Genomic DNA, 11761 nt, shown 5'->3' on the forward strand with positions numbered 1-11761 from the left:
TTTCAAATTATTTATTAGGGAATATTCCTTAATTCGAGAAGAAGTCACGAGATTTGCACATCCTCCAATAGGAAGGTTATCTCGTCTATTTCTCCTTTATACTTGAAACATCCCCCTCCCTAACATTATAAAAAAAAGCGCAAGTCGAATATAAATTGAATATTAATAATAACATAAAATAATATACTATTTAAAAAAAACGCATTTGTATAAAAAATGAATTAATTAGAGTTTTTACCAAAAAAACTCGATTTATTTCGAATTAATATTTTGTTCAAATGTCATATTGGATCGCACTACTTTGACCAAGCAATGTTTTCCACGCTCATTCTACGTCGAGTGTTCTCAAAAATATTCGAGCGAGTGACATTTAACAAATTATTAAATAAAATAACATTTGATAAAAAGTTTTTTAAAAAAATGTGTACATAACTTTGCTACATAAAACATATAAATATGCATACACATAAACATATACATATAAATATTTAATATGGCATAACTTGCGTAACAATATTTACAAAATGTGCATATGCTAAGATAAGGGTCGATATATATAATATACAAACAATGACGGAATCAAAATGGATGAATAAAAAAATACAGAGAGTTAAACAAATAATAATCCAAATTTTCCAGTATAAAATAGTGACCAAGCTGCATATAAACGAAAATACGAGGAGCTGAATAAATAAATAGACTAACTTTCAACAATATAGGAAACAAGGGACTAAAACATAAACCTATCATAATTTAATGACTAAAATAAAAATTTACAAAACCTGTAAGGATCAACATTGGAATTTTCCCATGCGCGAAATACATGAACCATCCCCTCGGAAGGACGTCGTTTCATTTAAACTATATAAGACATTTCTCCTTATTTTTCTCTCACTTTTTCTTTTTTTTTCTCTCACTCGTCTGAAATTTGAATCCTATACCCCTTCTCTCTTCTTTAAACACGGCAAGACTCCCATGAGTGGCTCCTCCACCGATCATTACCCCAACCACTGTCTGTCAAACCCCACACGTCGATCATCACATGAATCGTCTCAAATTTCGAGTATGTCACTCCCCTCTTTCGCGCACTCTTTCTCACCATTCAGATCCGCAATCAGACCACCTCGAACACCGGCTAGGAACTCCTATCGAAAGTGAACCCTTTTTTATTTTTTCTCGGTCTTTTTTTTTGTTCCCCACTGAAAACTCTCTACCATTTTTCCAAATGGTGGTTGCATGTTATATTTTGGTTGATTTTTGGGTGAAATGATGAACTCCTATTCGGTAGGAATGATATTCCTAGGCCTTGATAAATACAAAATCTGGATATTTCAGGATTTAGGATTTGATTATTAGGGTTTTGATTCGATTGGATTTTTTACTAGATTGGGTTGTTTTGTCACTGTTTGGTATGTTTTGATGACGATAGCGGCGGTGAGGCTATAAACCGATGGTGGCTCCCGCGACGAAAATTTAAAAGGCTGAAGCGTGGATCATACGCGTGATCGGACGATCCAGATCTATCTCCTATCGACGATGGCTGATGGTGGGAGCATGAGGGTGAAAACCCTAATTTATAATCAAATATGGACCATTGGATCTCTCACAGATCCAACGGTTGATACTGTGCGGCGGCTGGCTGTTGAGATAAAACCCTAATTAGTCGGGTCAGCTATAAACGGGTCTGGTTTGGTGGGTTAGACCTGTGGGTATGCTTTCTTCTGGGTCGAGTGGTATTGGAACTTGTTGTTGGGTTAGCTGATTAGGCTTGACTTTGGTGGATGTGCTAAAAAAGATAAAAAGATTATTAATAAAATAATAATAATACCGATGATAATAATAATTAAAATTATAATTAAAACCTGGACAGAAACTGGTGTCTACAGCTTCCTTTTTGCATATTCTTATGTTAACAAGAATAGGGAAAAAATGACGAGACAATGAGTTTTTGTTCGGTTCTCTCTTTTTCTCTTGATACTTGATATTAAAGACAACACTGCTCATCCATGTTGAAGAGATCTGGCCGCGTTCAGATAAATTTTTTACTGAGGCTGACGATGCTCCTTCTCATTGAGGAAGTTGGATCAATCTAGAGGTAATTTGGTGACAACACGATTCCTACGTGATGAGGAAGTCTGATTTTTTAAGGACGACACTGCTCTTATGTGTTGTAGAGATATGGTCGGTGAATGATATTGTTTCTACGTGGTAAGGACGTCTAGCCGTCTTTAGGGATAATTTAGAGATAGTACAGTTCCTACATGATGAGGAAGTCTCAGATCTTTATCCTTGAAAATGATGCCCCTCAAGCGCTCTGTAACCTAATTCTGTTAATGCCCCGTGCGATGATGAAGTCACACGTCACTCCTTGATGACTAGCGATGAAAAGATCGTAGATAAGACTCTATTGTTGGATTACTCCTTGGATTAATGGATCATCTTTCCAGTCTCGAATGTTACACGATCTTCGAGCAAGTTTCCTTCTTGTACTCTCTGAACTTCTTTTAGCCCTCGGTGCATGTTTGTGTACGTGACTACTTGATTGAAAACCTTTATCTCTTCTTATGAAAAATTTCAATTAAATATTCCCTTGCGGATCAACACTTTTGCATTATGTCATGTTGATAAAATGCATTGCAAAAAAATGTGAAAATGACACAAAAAGAAAAGAAACAAGTTAGTACCGGTAAGATAATCAATATAGTTAAAAGATGCTATTTAAAGATAAATATAACATCTACCCGATCATGGTATCTATCCAAGCATGCTTTCATTAAATAGCAATCCTACCTAGACATGCTTTCTATGCAAAATGATTTATTTTCAAGAAATTGATCCTAACCACAAGGTATCTAGTTTGCATGCCTTTATTAAAAATTATAAATATATTCTACGAAGTTAAAGTAAAAGGTAAAGGTTTAGAGTTGTTCCTCCTTCGTGTATACCTATTTTGGAACCTATTGACGGAAAGATGTTCGGTATGACTATACCTAGGATGACTGTACTACGGTTCACTATATGCATAGTTTCATCTCTATGAGGAAAAGGTGCTCGATTTGTTCTTGATGTCAGTGCCCCCTTGGGCTGCCAAACCCTCAATCCTAACCCATTATAGGCATAAACGGATCGAGTTCAATTCAAGGGGATTCACTTCCTTATACACATACGAGGAAAAAATCCCTATGAAGGTATAAGGTATGTGTACCCCAGAGGTTATTTGCTAAAACTCATACGAAGAATAAACTCTTACGAGAGTAAAGCGTTCACCCCACTTACTTGAAACGAAGCTAGGGTCTAGATCTTATGTCATGCAAATGCACGTGATGTGTGTGAGGTAAAACATACAAACCTTTGACTAAAAATGAATACGAAAAAACTTTACAAAAACCTTGACAAAGCTAAAAACATAAATTAAAACGTTAGTATGATAATTCAAAGAAATAAAGAAACTAGAAAAGCTTCAATAAATATATCATAAGCTAACTTTAGACTCGAAATTATAACTTCCACCACTACGACAAAGTATAAGCGACTTATAGCCTAGCTTTCTAAAAAAAAGTCCACAACGGAGTCACCAAGCTGTCATAACCATTTGTTAGAAAACAATTAAGTTTAAAAAACAATTATGACTTATTTGGAAAATTTTGGGTTTTTGAATTAATTTGAAAATTTTGAATTGGAGTCTCCATTGACCTTTGGGCTAGATAGGTCAAATACCTAAAAATGTAATTTAAAACAATTTTAAGGAAAATCATTTTTTAACACAAAAATTGGTATACGTTTACAAAGATTCATTTTTTAAGATCCAAAAGTCGATTACGCGTAGGGAACGATAGCACCCCCACAACGCCCATAATTGGTACTTAGTCACTTATACATTGTCGTAATGGTGGAAATTAAAATTCAAATAGAAAATTAAGCTATGATCAATTTATTGAACATTGATTAATTTGTTTCAAATTACTTATCAGGGAACATTCATTAATTTGAGAAGAAATCACGAGATTTGCACATCTTTCAATGGGAATGATATCTCGTCTATTTCTCCTTTATACGAGAAATATCCCCCTCTCCAACGTTATAAAAAAAAGCGCAAGTCAAATATAAATTGAATACTAATAATAACATAAAATAAATTATTATTTAAAGAAACACACATTTGCATAAAAAATGAATTAATTAGCGTTTTTACCAAATAAACTCGATTTATTTCGAATTCACATATCATTCGAATATCATATCGGATCGCACTACTTCGACCAGGCAATGCTTTCCACATTCATTCTACGCCGAGTGTTCTCGAAAATATTCGAGCGAGTGACATTGAACAAATCATTAAATAAAACATCATTTAATAAAAAGTTTTTAAAAATATATATATACATAACTTAACTACATAAAACATATAAATATACATACACATACACATAAACATATACATATAAATATTTAATATGGCATCACTTGCATAACAATATTTACAAAATGTGCATATGTTAAGATAAGGGTTGATATATATAATATACAAACAATATCGGAATCAAAATGCATGAATACAAAAAGTACAGGGAGCTAAATAGACAATAATCCAAATTTTCCAGCATAAAATAGTGACCAAGTTGCATATAAACGAAAATATGAGGAACTGAAAACATAAATATACCAACTTTCAACAATATAGGAAACAAGGGACTAAAACATAAACCTTTCATAATTTAAGGACCATGCACATGAATTAACCATTTCATTTAATGACTAAAATGAAGATTTACAAAACCTGCGATGATCAACATTGGAATTTTCCCATACGCGAAATTACAGGAACCGTCCCCCTCGAAACAACGCTGTTTCATTCGACCTATATAGGACCTTTTTCTTTTTTTGTCACATTTTCTTTTTTTCTCTCTTTCTCACTCGTCTAAAATTTGAATTCTCTGTCCCTTCTCTCTTCTTTAAACCCGACGAGCCTCCGATGAGTGGATTCTCCGTCGGTCACCACACCAACCACCGTCCGTCGTTGTACTCTGGTGGCCTTTCGAGCCCCACTTACTCCGGTAGCTCCACCTTGAGGTCTCGGACACAGATCTGGGATCAGTTTTCCCAAAAACGTCCCGATCTCCACAAATCTGTCGAAAATCATTCAACTTTCAACCTCTCCGATCTCCTTATCTAGACGTTGGATCGTCTCGATTTTCGAGTATGCCACTCCCCTCTCTCGCGCGCTCCTTCTCACCATTTGGATCCACGATCAAACCCCCTCGAACACCGACAAGAAACTTCGACTGAAAGTGAACCCCCTTTTTTATTATTTTTTTTCGATCTTTTTCTGTTTTTTCCCCACCAAAAACTCTCTGCCCTTTTTCAAATGGTGGTTCATGTTAAATTTTGATTGATTTTTTGGTGAAATGATGAACTCCTATTCGGTATGAATGATTTTCTTAGGCCTGGATAAGTACAAAATCTTGATATTTCAGGATTTAGGATTTGTTTATTGGGGTTTTGATTTGATTGGATTTTTGATTGATTTGGGTTGTTTTGTTACTGTTTGGTATGTTCTGATGATGACGGAGGTGGTGAGGCTATCAACTGGTGGTGGCTCAAGCAGCGAAAATTTGAACGGCTGAAGTGTGGATCATACGCATGATCGGACGATCCATATTTGTCTTCTGCCAGCGGCAGCTGCTGGTGGGAGCATGAGGGTGAAAAAAGATAAAAAGATTAATAATAATAATAATAATAATAATTAAGATTATAATTAGAACCCGAAAAAAACGGGTGTCTACAAATAGGACATCCACACCCTTTTAAAAAAATGAAGATTATGGCTAAACTCATAATGCAGAAGTTTCTATCACTCGGTCGAACAATAGTACCTTGTGTACAGAAATTTAAGAGAGCTCAGTCCCGATAAAAGAATATTTATGAAACGAAATATTAGCATACTTATATGTTCAATGCTTGTGTATTTTCTACTTGTACCTTACATCTTGTAGACTTGTTTACAAAAAACTACCATTGACATGGAAATCTATATATTCTTGTTGAAGGACACAAGTAAATCAGAGAATCAAGCAAAACTAAAGCCCGGAAACAAAATGTTATTCGCTACTTTCAGTGAACTACTAGCACATTCCCACTTCCTTCACTAAGATATCGACAGCTACTTCCCACGTCTCTCTGGACATGGAAAAATGATTATTTTTTTCCAGAAGAGACAATACCTCCCGTCCATTCAACTATAGGAGTATCAGTCCAGTGGGACATAATGAGATGAGGTAAACCCTCCAACAAACTAAATGAACACATTCAATCAAATAAAAGCGGAAATTGAACAAATTATCATGCACGATCTTCAATTTAGAGTTCGCGTCTGCTAATTCAAACGCATGCATTATAATCTAAATGATATAAACAAATTATAACTTGTACAGTCCTACGTAAGCCTAAATTGATGTTCGAAAAATGTGTAAAACATAAAATAACAATCAGAACAAACCCTAGCAGGAACCATAAAATTCAAAGGATAAATACTATAAAGATTAAAAAAACAAAAAAAAATTCAAAATACGAAATAGAAGAAACGCGCCGCATCTTCTGGTTTGACTTCGATATCAAAGTGAGTGCGTTTGAGAGTTCTGACGAAAATCTTATTCTTTCGATGGGTTTTTATTTATTATTAATCCGCCGATCTTATTTATATCAAGAGAAAAGAAGGGAGATTGGCAAGTAAGTAATATCTAGTAGACTTCCTCAAGTCTAAAACTGAGAGGCAGCTGCATTCCTTCTGTGCTTTTGGTTTTACAATACATTAAAACAAGGCCATGATGATGAGGCGACCTATCCCACTAAAATAAATATATGTCCTCAACTTTCTATCTTTTTAAAATCATATTTAATGTTTAATTTTTATTTCATTTTAGTACTCTATTAAATATTTAACATTAAGTTTTAAAAAAACTAAAAGTTTAGATATTAAAACATATTAAAATTGATATTTTAGTTATTAAACGTTTAATTTATTCTATATTTAAATTTAAAAATTAAGGCAATTTTCCAGTGATAGACCGAGAAGGCCCACCGCAGTTTGATTTAAAAATTTTAATTTTTTTATATTTTTTTATTAATAATTTATTTTTACTTCTAAAATTTTATAAATTTATCTTCTAATATAAAAGAATGATATGTTTGTCGACATGTACCATAACTTATTCGGTACGTGCAGGAAGTAGAGAAAGTCAACATTATGCTTAAAATCCTTCCCATATTTGGTTGAACCATTGTTTCCATCTGCAGCCTAGCTCAGCTCTTCACATTTTACGTTGAGCAAGAAACAACCATGGAAACCATCTCAATGAGAATAAGTGGGTTGTGTCATTCGTTGATGATTCACTTCTTCTGTTTTAAGTGAAGAGTTATAATCAATGCAGAGATAAACGTTAAACCGATGATTTTTTTAAAGAGAATGAAGGAAAACAAAGACACAAGAAGGAAGAATGCTCTAAATTAAGCATGAAAGATTATTCGATAGTGAGATTTCTCCTTTAATCGTTCTTTCGGAAATAAATCTCTCATTCATAAGATGACTAATGTCAAATCTATAATCATCACACATATTAATAAAATGATAGACTATGCAGACATGATTGTTATTGGTTTAATGGTCACATATGCTCCCGTAGTAAACTAAATTTATCAATTTCGTCCAATCGTATTTTTACATCAATTTTGTTCTTAAAGTTATTTAATTTCATCAATTTCTACCTTTGATCATCATATAAAACTGTTAATTTTTATTGATATAGACGTCAACTATTTACACCTAAAATAATTTTGTTGATATATGAACCGGGTAACATGACATGATAATCACCTTTCCCTTTTCTCCACTTTAGATCAATGGAGATCGATGTCGTGATCCAGACAAAAGCAACCACATTCTACACCAAATAGGTTCCCATATTTGGTTGAACCATTGTTTCCAACTGCTGCCTAGCTCAACTCTTCACATTTTACGTTGAGCAAGAAACAACCATGGAAACCATCTCAATAGAATGCCTTGAGCTTCCTATGTGATAGTTTTATACGACATCAACATTATAACCCTCAGGACATAGGGACTCTTTTAGCTTGGACTGAATGAGATTCACAAGGATTTTCTCAACCAGCGTTGGAAGTAATTCCTCATTGGTCATTGAAATTGGATCAATTTGACTCTTTTCTTAGATCTACCTATAAGGCTCGGCCCTACGACCAGCTGAATAGGATTTCACTGTACTAATTTCAGTTTCTTCCTTTAATTGTTCGAATCTTGATTCTATTTTTAATGTGGTGTCACGTGATTAGGACCACTTCCATCGAATTCTCCATGAATTAATCCCCATGTGTTCATGAATCATACATATGAAAATGTTTAAATAAATGCAGTGCAGAAAGTAAATATGCAAATGCATATGCAAAAAAAATGTTGATCCTAACGATGAATATCATAGAATAATTTTCATCAGAGATAAAAGTCTTCACATTACAAGATAGTCTATTTTAAAGACATGTTTTCGTTTAGATGCTGAGTCTGAAATGGGTCGGCACTTTGTCTCGGATCTTCATCCTTGAAAATGATGCCCCTCAAGCGCTCTGTAACCTAATTTCATTAATACCCCGTGCGGTGATGAAGTCATATGTCACTCCTTGGAGAATAACGATGAAATTATCGTAGATAAGACTCTACTGCTGGATTACTCCTCGGATTAATGGATCATCTTTTCAGTCTCGAATGTTACACGATCTTCGAGCAAGTTTCCTTCTTGTACTCTCTGAACTTTTTTAGCCCTCGGTGCATGTCTGTGTACACGACTGTTTGATTGAAAACTTTTAACTCTCCTTATGAAAATTTTCACTTAAATATTCCCTAGTGAATCATCACTTTCGCATTATGTCATGTTGATGAAATGCAATGCAAAAAAAATGTGAAAATGACAAAAAAACAATTACACGAGTTAGTACCGGTAAGTTAATCAATAGAGTTAAAAGATGTTATTTAAAGATAAATATAACACCTACCTAATCATGGTATCTACCCAAACATGTTTTCATTAAATAGAAATCCTACCCGGACATGCTTTCTACCCAAAATGATTTATTTTCAAGAAATTGATCCTAACCACATGGTATCTAGTTCGCATGTCATTATTAAAAAATAATAAATATATTCTATGAACTTAAAGTAAAAGGTAAAGATTTAGAGTCATTCCTCCTTCGTGTACACCTATTTTGGCACCTATTGATGGAAAGAAGTTCGGTAGGATGATTGTTCTACGGTTCACTATATGCATGGTTTCAGCTCTATGAGGAAAGGGTACTCGATTTGTTCTTGATGTCAGTGCCCCTTGGGCTATCAAACCCTCAATCCTAACCTACTATAGGCATAAACGAATCGACTTCAATTCGAGGGGATTCACTTTCTTATACCCATACGAGGAATAAATCCCTAAAAAGGTATAAGGTAGGTGTACACCAGAGGTTATTTTCTAAAACTCATAAGAAGAATAAATTCTTACGAGAGTAAAGCGTTCACCCCACTTATTTGGAATGAAGCTCGGGTCTAGAGCTTATGTCATGCAAATGCACATGATGTGTGTAACGAGAAACATACAAACCTTTGACTCAAAAGGAAAATGGAAAAACTTGATAAAAACCTTGACAAAGCTGAAAACATAAATTAAAACGTTAGTATGATAATTCAAAGAACTAAAGAAACCAGAAAAACTTCAATAAATGGATCATAAGCTAACTATAGACTCGAACTTATAATTTCCACAACTACGATAATATATAAGTGACTTACACCTGACTTTCTAAAAAAAGTCCCTAACGGAGCCGCCAAGTTGTCATAACCATTTTTTAGAAATCAATTAAGTTTAAAAAACAATTATGACTTATTTGGAAAATTTTGAGATTTTTGAATTAATTTGAAATTTTTGAATTGGATTTGCCATCGACTTTTGGGCTAGGTAGGTCGAATACCTAAAAAAGTCTTTTAAAACAATTTTAAGGAAAATCATTTTTTAAGACAAAAATTGGTATGCGTTTACAAATATTCATTTTTTAAGATCCGAGAGTCGATTACGCGTAATGAAGGATTAGAACCCCCACAACGCCCATAATTGGTTCTTAGTCGCTTATACGTTGTCGTAATGGTGGAAATTCAAATTAAAATAAAAAAATTAAATTATGATCCATTTATTGAATAACGATTAATTTGTTTCAAATTATTTATTAGGGAATATTCCTTAATTCGAGAAGAAGTCACGAGATTTGCACATCCTCCAATAGGAAGGCTATCTCGTCTATTTCTCCTTTATACTTGAAACATCCCCCTCCCTAACATTATAAAAAAAAGCGCAAGTCGAATATAAATTGAATATTAATAATAACATAAAATAATATACTATTTAAAAAAACACGCATTTGTATAAAAAAATGAATTAATTAGAGTTTTTACCAAAAAAACTAGATTAATTTCGAATTAATATTTTGTTCAAATGTCATATTGGATCGCACTACTTTGACCAAGCAATGTTTTCCACGCTCATTCTACGCCGAGTGTTCTCGAAAATATTCGAGCGAGTGACATTTAACAAATTATTAAATAAAATAACATTTGATAAAAAGTTTTTTAAAAAAATGTGTACATAACTTTGCTACATAAAACATATAATATACATACACATAAACATATACATATAAATATTTAATATGGCATCACTTGCGTAACAATATTTACAAAATGTGCATATGCTAAGATAAGGGTCTATATATATAATATACAAACAATGACGGAATCAAAATGCATGAATAAAAAAAATACAGAGAGTTAAACAAATAATAATCCAAATTTTCCAGTATAAAATAGTGACCAAGCTGCATATAAACGAAAATACGAGGAGCTGAATAAATAAATAGACTAACTTTCAACAATATAGGAAACAAGGGACTAAAACATAAACCTATCATAATTTAATGACTAAAATAAAAATTTACAAAACCTGTAAGGATCAACATTGGAATTTTCCCATGCGCGAAATACATGAACCGTCCCCTCGGAAGGACGTCGTTTCATTTAAACTATATAAGACATTTCTCCTTATTTTTCTCTCACTTTTTTTTTTCTCTCACTCGTCTGAAATTTGAATCCTATACCCCTTCTCTCTTCTTTAAACACGACAAGCCTCCCATGAGTGGCTCCTCCACCGATCATTACACCGACCACTGTCTGTCAAGCCCCACTTACGTCGATCATCACATGAATCGTCTCAAATTTCGAGTATGTCACTCCCCTCTTTCGCGCACCCTTTCTCACCATTCGGATCCGCAATCAGACCACCTCGAACACCGGCTAAGAACTCCTATCGAAAGTGAACTGTTGAAACATTTTGATATTTCGATATAACAAATTAAGTTAAATGGATTTTAAGATTTTCCAAATGATTTTCTAAGTATATTCGATATAACTATTCGAATATCAAAACATTACTCCAAATATTTCAAAAATCATTTTTAATCCTTACTTAAGTGTAAAATTAAGTTTTAATCATAAAACAATTTCAAAATAATTTTACAAAGTATTTCGAACCAATTTAAAGCCAAAAATTCTAGATTGCTCAGTGGGAACCGATTCCCCCCATAGGAGGAACCGATTCCCCCCTGAATGGTTTGGCTCCGAGATTTCCAGAATGCTCGGAGGGAACCGATTCCCCCATAGGAG

The sequence above is a fragment of the Hibiscus syriacus genome, unplaced genomic scaffold (genome assembly GCF_006381635.1).
Source record: "Hibiscus syriacus cultivar Baekdansim isolate YM2019G1 unplaced genomic scaffold, ASM638163v2 tig00112383_pilon, whole genome shotgun sequence".
Classification (NCBI taxonomy): domain Eukaryota; kingdom Viridiplantae; phylum Streptophyta; class Magnoliopsida; order Malvales; family Malvaceae; genus Hibiscus; species Hibiscus syriacus.